This window comes from Myotis myotis, unplaced genomic scaffold, assembly GCF_014108235.1.
Source record: "Myotis myotis isolate mMyoMyo1 unplaced genomic scaffold, mMyoMyo1.p scaffold_m19_p_2, whole genome shotgun sequence".
NCBI classification, from domain to species: Eukaryota; Metazoa; Chordata; class Mammalia; order Chiroptera; family Vespertilionidae; genus Myotis; species Myotis myotis.
Genome location: NW_023416324.1, coordinates 12,962,112 through 12,972,936, shown reverse-complemented (window position 1 = coordinate 12,972,936; position 10,825 = coordinate 12,962,112). Strand labels below are relative to the sequence as shown.

The 10,825-nt window shown below is 48.4% G+C and overlaps 1 long non-coding RNA gene across 2 annotated transcripts in view; it reads right to left on the bottom strand.

Moving 5' to 3' along the window:
- Positions 1-2,654: 2,654 nt before the first annotated feature.
- Positions 2,655-10,825, bottom strand: part of LOC118676818 — a 28,071-nt gene continuing 19,900 nt past the window's right edge. For both annotated transcript variants that reach the window (XR_004974225.1, XR_004974226.1), the window contains 2 exons: positions 4,924-5,030; positions 2,655-2,976 (listed from right to left, as the gene is read on the bottom strand). This is a non-coding gene — a long non-coding RNA (uncharacterized LOC118676818). The remainder of the gene's footprint in view (positions 2,977-4,923; positions 5,031-10,825) is intronic.

The window sequence follows — 10,825 nt, the reverse complement described above, 5'->3', positions numbered from 1 at the left end:
TCTAAAATGGAAATTGTTTTAAAGAATTTAAATTTAAAGTTATTTTCATGGATGCAATCTAAGTTTCCATCAGTGAATGAATGAATAAGCAAAATGAGGTATCCTATATAATAAAAGGTTAATATGCAAATAGAGTGAATGGCGGAACAATCAGAACCGAACAACCAGTCGCTATGACGTGCGCTGACCACCAGGGGGTGTGTGCGGAACATGGCAGGCATTGGCCACAGCAGGATGGTGCAGCAGGTGAGCGGGGGCGCCAGACCAAGGCGGGGTGCTGGTCACTGTCATTGGGGCAAGCCTGTGGTGGTTACTGAAAATTCTTTGCTCCCGTGTGCCATGGTCCTGCCCAGCGCTCACACCTGCTGCCGGTGCCAGCCCCGCTTGCACCCACAGCCAGCACCAGAGCTGCCACTTGCGCCTGCTGCTGGTGCCTGGTGAGGGTCCCGATCACTCTGTGCATGCCATCAGCCGGTGCGAGCGGGGCTGGTGCCATCAGTGAGTGGGAGTGGTGGTGGCGGTAGGAGCAGGGCTGTTGGCAGAGGGGGGGCGGGGGGGTGGGTCGTGGTGGGAGGGGCCAGGCGGGTGCACGGAGGATGGGCCGAGACCTGTGCCTGTGCCTACCACAGCCTTTCGGCCCACAGTTTCTTTCAAGGTGAAAATATTTATGAAACAATAAATAATTTATGAATTCGTGCACTGGGCCCCTAGTATACATATAATGGACTATTTATTCAGTCTTAAAGAGGAAGGAAATTCTGACACATCTTCAACTTGAGGACATGCTAAGTGAAATAAGCCAGACACAAAAAGACAAAGACCGGATAATCCCACTTACATGAGGAAGTATTATAGAGTCTGAGAGTAGCAAAGTGGTTGCCAGGAGCTAAGGAGAAGGAGAATGGGATGTAGAGAGTTTTGGTTTTATAAGATGAAAAGACTTATGAAGGGGAGTTAGTGGGGGAAGAGGGGGGACAGAGGGGGCATCTGTAATATTTTCAATAATAAAGATAAATTAAGAATAAAAAACTTATGGAGATGGATGGTGGTGATGGTTGCACAGATGTATTTTAAACCTATATTATGAATGCACACTTAAAAATGCTTATGAGGGTAAATTTTATATTCTGTGTATTTTACCACAATTGGACTTAAAAACAACAACAACACAAACACACACACACACACACACACACACACACACACACACACACACACACATACACAAGAGGCCCTAGCTGGTTTGGCTCAGTGGATAGAGCATTGGCCTATGGACTGAAGGGTTCAGGGTTCCATTCCAGGCAAGGGCACATGCTTGGGTTGCTGCGGGGTTCGATCCCCAGTAGGGGGCATGCAGGAGGCAGCTGATCAATGATTCTCTCTTATCATTGATGTTTCTGTCTCTCCCTCTCCCTTCCTCTCTGAAATCAATAAAAATATATTTTTTAAAAAAAGAGTTATCTAGATAATCTTCTATCTAGGCAAGTCCAAACATGTGGATCAAGGAAGGTATCACCATAACCACTTAACTATACCAAGTACATTGTAGGAATGGAAAGCTTTTCCCTTCTAGGTTTTTTAGCTGGTCTATTAAGTTGATGTAAGACAGTTTAACAGGAGAAAAACAAATTTTATATGTATGGGAGCCCCATAAAAATATGAGACCTGCCCAGCCAGCGTGGCTCAGTGGTGGAGTGTCCTATGAATCAGGAGGTCAGGGTTTGATTCCAGGTCAGGGCACATGCCCGGGGTTGCAGGCTTGATCCCCAGTAGGGGATGTGCAGGAGGCAGCCGATCAATGATGCTCTCTCATTGATGTTTCTATCTCTCTCCCTCTCTGAAATCAATAAAAATATGTTTTAAAAAAGTATATTTGAGCCGAAACCAGTTTGGCTCAGTGGATAGAGCGTTGGCCTGCGGACTGAAAGGTCCCAGGTTCGATTCTGGTCAAGGGCATGTACCTGGGTCGGGCACATCCCCGGTGGGGGATGTGCAGGAGGCGGCTGATCGATGTTTCTCTCTCATCGATGTTTCTGACTCTCTATCTCTCTCCCTTCCTCTCTCTGTAAAAAATCAATAAAATATATTTTTTAAAAAAAGAAAAAGTTTAAAAAAAAAAGTATATTTGAGACCCAAAGAAGTGACCAAAGCAGGCATTTTTTAAAACCTTTTTTTAAAAATAAATGTTTTTATTGATTTTTAAGGAGAGAGAGAAAGAGAAACATCGATGTGAGAGAGAGATATCCACTAGTTGCTTCCCACATGCACCCTGACTGAAGATCAAACCCTCAACCTGGGCATGTGCCCTGACCCTGAATCGAACTGGCAACCTTTCAGTGCATGAAACCACACTCAACCAACTGAGCCACACTGGCCAGGGCAGCTTTTATACCTTTTAGACAAAGAAACATATACTTGTGAGGAATTGACAAGACAGAAGTTTGGGCTTCTTGGGGTAGTAACTTAGTGAAGAAGTAACAAGATTTGTTTATATCAGTGATGGCGAACCTTTTGGGCTCGGTGTGTCAGCATTAGAAAAACCCTAACTTAAAACTCTGGTGCCGTGTCACATATAGAAATTTTTTGATATTTGCAACCATAGTAAAACAAAGATTTATATTTTTGATATTTATTTTATATATTTAAATGCCATTTAACAAAGAAAAATCAACCAAAAAAATGAGTTCGCGTGTCACCTCTGACACGCGTGTCACAGGTTCGCCATCACTGGTTTATATACTAGTAGTTTTCTCAGCCCTAGTTTCCCTGTCTCTAGTGATAAAGATGCCTTCCACCCTCCTGGTCCGTGCTTCATTCGTCCAAAGTGCAAAGGAGGGTCAGACTGTCCTTGCACTGGCTGTTTTTAAAATAATTTCACTTCAAAATAATCAGTATGCCAAAATGGCGTATTTTGGGGTAGCATATTCTTCAACATCCTTTCCATCTTTTTTCATATATATATATATATCTTTTATTCTAGAGAGGAAGGGAGAGGGGAGAGAGAGAGAGAAACATTAATGATGAGAGGGAATCACTGATCAGTTGCCTCCTGCACTGGGAATCAAGCCTGCAACCCGGGCATGTGCCCTGACTGGGAATGAAACCCTGACCTCCTGGCTCATAGGTCGATGCTCAACCTCTGAGCCACTTGGGCGGGCTCATTTCCATCTTGTTTGTGGTTGGGGCAGTGACTTGGGCATTAGGTTAACTTCCACCCGCTGGTAGAAGCCTGAGAGGTGTTACCAAATCTTACACTTGTTTTCTTTCCCTAATTTATCTGTAAGCTGCCCTCAAGGGAATGGGGGGTATAGCTTTCCATGTTTCCGACGTTCCTCAGCCACCTCCTACAGAAAGGCATGGGTGGAGGCAGGATACATCCTTGAACTCTGGCCCCGCACAGGTTTTCCCCCAAATCAATCTTTTGGGGGGTCCGTGCTTCATTCATCCTAAGTGCAGCAAATATGAGACGAAAAGCTTTGTCATGGTGCCGTGCTTGGGAGACAAGCCAGGGAATAAGGCGGCCTTATTCCAAAGTGACTGAAGTATTTTTCCTTTCCCCCTCTGGTGGTGGTGGTGGTGGTGGGGGGACAATGGGACAGGGCACCCTTTACTGTTTCCTAATTCTAGGAAGCCTTGTCATGCAATTCTGGGCAAGGAGGGGAGAGGCACTTCTGGCATAATGAGGGCACACGCGGCGATATCGTTTCACAGCAAACAGGGTGAAAAGCAGAGCGCGAGGAGAATACCAATTTCTCGTTCAGGTCAGAAAGGCACCATCTCCAGGAGGAAATCTGTTCTGTGGGGGAGGCACATTTGCTTCCAGGTATTTACCAGACTGGAGCATCACACCCGCAGCTCTTTCCCCCCTTCATGCAACCAGGGCTCACCCTTTGCCCCGGACAGGGATGGCCACAGCGGGCCAACATTGAGAGAAGCGGGAAGGAAGAGCACCGGGCGTCTGGGCACGTGTGTGCAGGACACCCTCTCTTTGTCACCCAGGTCACAGCTGTAATTCTAAAAGCTGAACAATCTATTCTCTACTTCCAGGGCCAACAGATGTGAGAAATCAGGTGTAAAATGCTTTTCAGTTGCCACCCATGCCTGGCCCAACCCCTTTTCTTAGGTTTCTCAACTGAGGCACTACAGTATTGACATTTGGGGCTGGATAATTCTTTTTTTTTAATATATTTTTATTGATTTCAGAGAGGAAGGGAGAGGGAGAGACAGAAACCTCTATGGTAAGAGAGAATCATCTGCACACCCTCTACTGGGGATTGAACCCCCAACCCGGGCATGTGCCAGGACCAGGAATGGAACCGTGACCTCCTGGTTCATTGGTCAATGCTCAACCACTGAGCCACGCCAGCAGGGCTGGATAATTCTTTCCTGAAAACTTGTCTACAACCGAGGCACAGGCGGGCTTATGAGTTGCTAACGAAGCTGTGGCCTCAAAGCCCTTCCTCTGTCCCTGTTCCTTTCCTTCCAAAGACGGGGCACGGTCCTACCAGTGTGTTCCCAGAGGAAACATTTCTGTGAAAGCTGCAAAAAACAAGATCTTTCAGCTGCAATTAGTTAAAACCACTTCAACGTTTTCATTCCAAAATTTTTATTTATTTTTTATCCTTTTCTTAAAGGTAGTCCCTAATGGGGGTCAGGACACACTACCCCAAAATATGGCATCTTGGCATGTTAAATATTCTAAGCTGAAGGAATCTGAGAAACTGGCAAGAGCCAAGAAGGTCACGCTGACCTCCTCCTCCCCTCGCCCTTTTTCTCTGAAATGGGTCCTAAACTTCCCATGTGAGAGGTGCCCTCCCTCCACCCGGCAGAGAGCATCCTTATCTCTGAAGGAAAAGGGATGCCAAGAAGAACCCTAGTGCACTGACCCAGTTTACTGCAACTACCTCTTACACCTGAACTTACCACATGTTTACATGATGCCCACTCTTCACCAAACCCAGCATATACACACTCAGGTTTCCGAGTCTTCATTCAGGTTCCTTTGGGTCTTTGTTTCCGTAGGAAGGCTCCTGTGTCACGTAAAACATACTAAATGAACAGGTATGCTTTTCTCCTCTTAATCTGTCTGTCTCAGTTTCATTCCGCCCCCCCCCCCCCAGCTGGACTCTAAGAGGGTCAAGGAAAACTTTTCCCTTCCCTTTACCTGCTAAATAACCTGTTTCAGGCCCCACAAAACCCAGATCTGACCCTGGAGTCAACAACCCTGGGTTCAAATCTTGGCTCTACCCCATCCTGAATTATCTTAGAATTTTTCATCTCTTTGAGCCTCAGTTTCCTTATTTGAAAAAAAAAAAAATGAGTTTACTAATGGTGACCCCTCTTTTAAAAAAAAAAATATATATATTTTATTGATTTTTCACAGAGAGGAAGGGAGAGGAATAGAGAGTGAGAAACATCGATGAGAGAGAAACATCCATCAGCCGCCTCCTGCACGCGTCCCCCCCCCCCCCCCCCCCCGTCCCGCCACTGGGGAAGTGCCCGCAACCAAGGCTCATGCCCCTGACTGGAATCAAACCCAGGACCCCCCAGTCTGCAGGCCGATACTCTATCCACTGAGCCAAACCAGCCAGGGCAATGGTGACCCCTCTTAAGATTCCTGTGAAAACAAGCTCCCTGCCTGGAACAACTGAACACTCATTAAATGATAACCATGATGGAGGTGGTGATGTTTATTCTTCCCATTGGTGGACATCAAATGTGGTGACCCCCGGCGTCAGAGTAAGGGCTACTAGCTTCCCAAAGGTGGGAGACCAAGCTGATGCTGAGGGGCTAAAACATTTGGCCAGAACCACCACCCAGGAAAATGTCAGGTTTTGAAAACGATGCTGGGACATTTGGGCTTGTAGTCTGGGCTCCACCGCAGAGAATTGCAGAGGCAGAAGACCCAGAGCTCCCTTCACGGGTGTCCTGCTGGGAGGAGCCCCTCTTTTGATGGATCCCCTCAGTTCCTTCACCAAACACTGAAACGGGGTTAGAAGGAAGGTGGCTTCCAGGTGGTGGAGTCTGTCGGCCTGGCCAGGGACGCTGTGTAAACAGATGCAGCCCTAGGGGCTCCGCAGGTGTCTATTCTGTTTCTCAACCTGAATGGCAGACTCAGGATTCTATTACGATTCCTTTTTTGTTTTTAATATAAAATATTGATTTTAGAGAGGAAGGTAGATGGAGAGTTAGTAACATCAATGATGAGAGAGAATCTTTGATCAGCTGCACCCCACACTGGGGATCCAGCCTGCAACCCAGGCATGTGCCCTGACCAGGAATCAAACCGTGATTTCCTGGTTCATAGGTTGACACTCAACCACTGAGCCATGCCGACCGGGCTTATTATGATTCTTTAAACAGTTAAGACACATCATATACATGTCCTTCGAGCCTAGGGTACGTTTTGCAATTTTTAAAAAAAAATATATTTTATTGATTTTTTACAGAGAGGAAGGGAGAGGGATAGAAAGTTAGAAACATTGATGTGAGAGAAACATTGATCAACTGCCTCCTGCACACCCCTCACTGGGGATGAGCCCGAAACCAAGGTACATGCCCTTGACTGGAATCGAACCCGGGACCTTTCAGTCTGCAGGCCGACGCTCTATCCACTGAGCCAAACCAGTTAGGGCCGTTTTGCAATTTTTGTTTAAACATGAAAACAAACACATGCAGCATAGTTCTTCCTTGTCTGTGTCCCTGGCTCACGGTAATCTCCGGGGCCTCAGTTTCCCCTGCAGTAAAATGGGCCTCTCTAGGATCCTTCTGGTTTTAACAGTGTATGTAAGTCTGTGAAAGTCTTCACCGATCCGAAAAGAGCATTAAGAACTTGAGTCTGACAGCCCATCTGAATGCCTCCCCACTCAGCAGCAAAATGTATTTCTGTCTTGACATCTAAAATGGAAGCTTAATTGCTGCTGAGTGGCTGACAACTGTGAATGTGTTTGGGAGGATTAGAAGAAAGGTGGGTTTCCAGGTGGTGGGAGAATGTCAGCCTGGCCAGGGAAACTGTGGGCCTGCGAGTGGCAGCCCCATCCTCCACGGCCCCTCAGCAAGAAGTGACAGCAGAGCCCGGCTGGGGTGACTCAGTGGTTGAGTGCCAACCCAGGAACCAAGAGGTCACAGTTCCATGGTTCCATTCCCGGTCAAAGGCACATGCCCCCGTTGCTAGCTCGATCCTCAGTGTGGGGCATGCAAGAGGCAGCTAATCAGTGATGCTCTCTCATCGTTGATGTTTCCATCTCTCTCTTCCTCTCCCTTCCTCTCTGAAATCAATAAAAATATATATTTAAAAAAGAAGTGACAGCAGAGACAAAATGTGCCATTTGTAGGTCACTTCCTGTGCCCTAGACACTGCACCAGCTGCTTTTGTGCATTATCCCAAGTAGCGCTTTTGACAACCCTGCAGTAATACTAGTGATGAACCTCATTTGTCGAGAATTTAATGTGTGCCAGGCTCTATCCTAAGCGTTTGATGTAAAATCCCCGTTAGTCCTCATGACTCTGAGAAGGTAGGTGCTACCATCATCCCTAGATTACAGATGAAAAAACGGAGACACTGGTGCCCAAGTGACAGTTAATGCTGGCAGAGCTGGGATCTGAACCAAGCAGTCCGGCTCTTAAGTTCTATACTCTCCTTTCTTCCAGGATAGTTCTGAAGGAGGTACTGTCATTAGTTGCATTTTATGGGTGAAGAAACGGAGGCTCAGAGAGGTGAAGTGACTTAATGTAAAGCTGCATAGCGTGTAAGTGGCAGAGCCAGGATTCAATCCCAGGTTGACATGTGTTCAAAGCCCAGGCAGTTCACCATCGACCCACACTGCCTCTGAAGTAAGTTACCAAAGGGCCATTATGTGTCCAGTCTGTGCCAGTGCAGCTGGGGAGGCACGGAGTGGGAGAGAAGTTGCAGAAGTGCCGTCTCTGCCCGGAGCTGTCACTCAGTGTGACCTCAGGCGAGTCCCAGCTGTACATGAGAGGTCAAGTCTCGGCTCCGTCGTGGCCAGGCAGGTGGTGTGGGAGGAGGATGTGAGGGCTGGCAGAGAGCAAGAGAGGATGCTTTGTGGTCCAGCTGCTTCTGACTCCCAAAGAGGACGGGAGGCCTCTAGCGTGGAGACGTCCCATAGCTTAAATCAGAGAAGCTTCTCATCCCAGGCTCCTCCCTTCTTCCCAGAGGTAATGCTGGGGTCCAACCCCAGCAGGTCCAGGGGTCCCCAAAGGTGTGGACGGAGTCGGCGAAGAAGGAATGACACAGAGATAGCGTTCAGTTGATCAGCAGCCTAGCCAGGATCTCTAACCAGGATCTCCAGCCAAGTTCTGGTCTGGATCTCCAGCGAAGTTCTGTGTCCATGTTCTCTTGCTAGGTTATCCAGCCAGGCTCTCCAGCCAAGTTCTGGTCTGGATCTCCAGCGAAGTTCTGTGTCCATGTTCTCTTGCTAGGTTATCCAGCCAGGCTCTCCAGCCAAGTTCTGGTCTGGATCTCCAGAGAGGTTCTGCTCTGGATCTCCAGCGAAGTTCTGGTTAGGATCTCCAGCCAGGTTCTGTGTCCATGTTCTCTTGCTAGGATCTCCAGGTTCTCCAGCCAGGTTCTGTAGCCATGTTCCCTCGCTAGGTTCTCCAGCCAGGTTCTGTCCAGGTTCTCCAGCCAGGTTCAGTCACCAGGTTCTAGTCAGGTTCTCTTGCCAATTTCTGTAGTCAGGTTCAGTCCAGGATCTTTTGCCATGTTCTCTCCAGCGAAGTTCTTCTGTCTCTAAGTTCTGTGTAGGTTCTGTCTTCTAAGTTCTGTGTTGTTACATCTGTATTTATACCAGTTGATTCCAATCCTATCAATCTCTATTCCAAAGGTTAGGGCGTTTCTTATCTCCATTCCAGGGAGTCAAGATTATGTAGCTTAAGCATGATTGTTCGTAGTTAAAGTGATTAATTACCCGCCTGGCACTTAGTTAAGAGGTTTTATTCCCTCCCTAACTTCAGGGGAAAATCCCTTCCTGGGGAAACAACCTTTCTCAGAGAGGAGACCTTGGTTAAAACACATAGTGCCAAGAAGGTGAGCAAACATATTAAGAACAGTATGCCATATATGCCGGGTCCCTTGAAACAGCAAGGATGGACCGGCTCCCGGCAAGGTAATATTAATACTGATTATGATTATGAACAGTCGTTGTGTCCTCAGGGCCTGGCACACTGTGGCACTCGAGGAAATGTTGACTGGGACCAGGCGATTTCCAAGTGCTTTCCAGTTCTCCATATTTTCCGATTTTGTGGCCACGAAAGATTGGAGCAGGAGAAGCCAGGCAGGGGCCACAGTGAAATGGACAGCGATTTGAGCACATCCAAGCTCCGAGTCCAGCCGGGGTGCAGCTGAGCATTTTATCTGGGATCCCAGGCCATCCCGGGAGCAACTGCGCCTCCTCAGCTTCCCTTTTCAGTACCAGCCGCCCCTTTGGGTGCACTCTGAGGAGCACCGGCTGAAATCTGCCCGAGGCTGGCCACCTGGAAGAAGCCCTTTTCTCCATGTCCTCCAGCGGCCAAGGGGGGTGAGTGACACAGGAGGAGGAGGCTGCAGCCCCACAATGAGGCCTGAGCCACAGCCCCGCCCACCCCCAACACCCCTCACACAATTTGCCGGCAGGCTGCAACCCTGGTTTTTGTTTGTTTGTTTTGGGCCTTGATGGACCATTCTTGGAACTTATAACATCAATAGATGGAGAACCAGAAACACACATAACTTGTATGGCTTAGACGATGATTTCTGTTATTTTATCTATTTGTATATACTCTGATTTCCCCACCCCCAAGATAGATATAAAGCACCATGAGGTTGGTCGGTGTGGCTGAGGCTGGCACTGAGCAAGGTTGCGGTTCCATTTTTCTGTCCCCAGGACATACTCCTTCCTACCCCAGGCCCCTAGATGGTGGCCCTTCCCAGCTGCATGTCACCTAAGCCCAGCTGACGGTTGATGGGTCAATGACCTTTCTCAGGGGTGTTTGAGTTTGAAAAGCTTGGGAAGCCCCAGCACCCAACTTCTTCCGGCAGCAGTTCCCTGGAGCCCAGTGTTCTGGGAGATGGGCCAGGTGACCTTTCACACAGTCAATCAGTCAGTAGGGTTCACTGGTGCCAGGGCCGGGATACAGGAGAGAAAATGAGGATCCTGCCCTCGAGGCCTCCCCAACAGCTGGGGAGACAGGCCCGTTACAAAGAACATAATGGAATCATTGAAATGAGAACAAAGTATTGTAAGAGGCCATTTACTGAGTACTTCCTGCGGTCAGGAGCTCTGCTACTTGCTTCATTATACATCATCACCCTGAAACCTCATGGGGACCCTGTGAGGCCCCCCTTGTACAGATAAGCAAATTGAGTCTCAGAGGGGTAAAGCAGTCTTCAAGGCCCACAGCTCCTACGTGGCTGAGCCAAATCTGTCAGACTGAAATCTGCCTGGGAAGTCAGGGAGGCTTTGCAGAGGAGGCAGCTTATAATTGAGGCTTAGGAGGTGAGTAGGAGACGGGCAGGTAGGAAAGTTGAGGGGGAGGAGGGAGGAAGACAGCATTTCAGAAGGTGGGAGCCAACTAAAGCTCAGCAAAACTCCCACCTCCCATGCCCCAGTTGCCCTCCCCTGGTACAGACCCTGCCCGGGGGTCGTCATCCGCCCTGGAAGCCGGTGCCTTCTGAGCCCCGCTGCGCTTCTCTCTCTCACTGCGCTCCTCTGGCGGGAAGCGTTTCTGGGAGGCAGAGTGACAAGAGCACATGCTTTGGGACTGAACCCTCCTGGGTTCACATCCCAACTTTGTAACTTCCTTGCTGTGTGGGCAAGGCCCTTGCCCT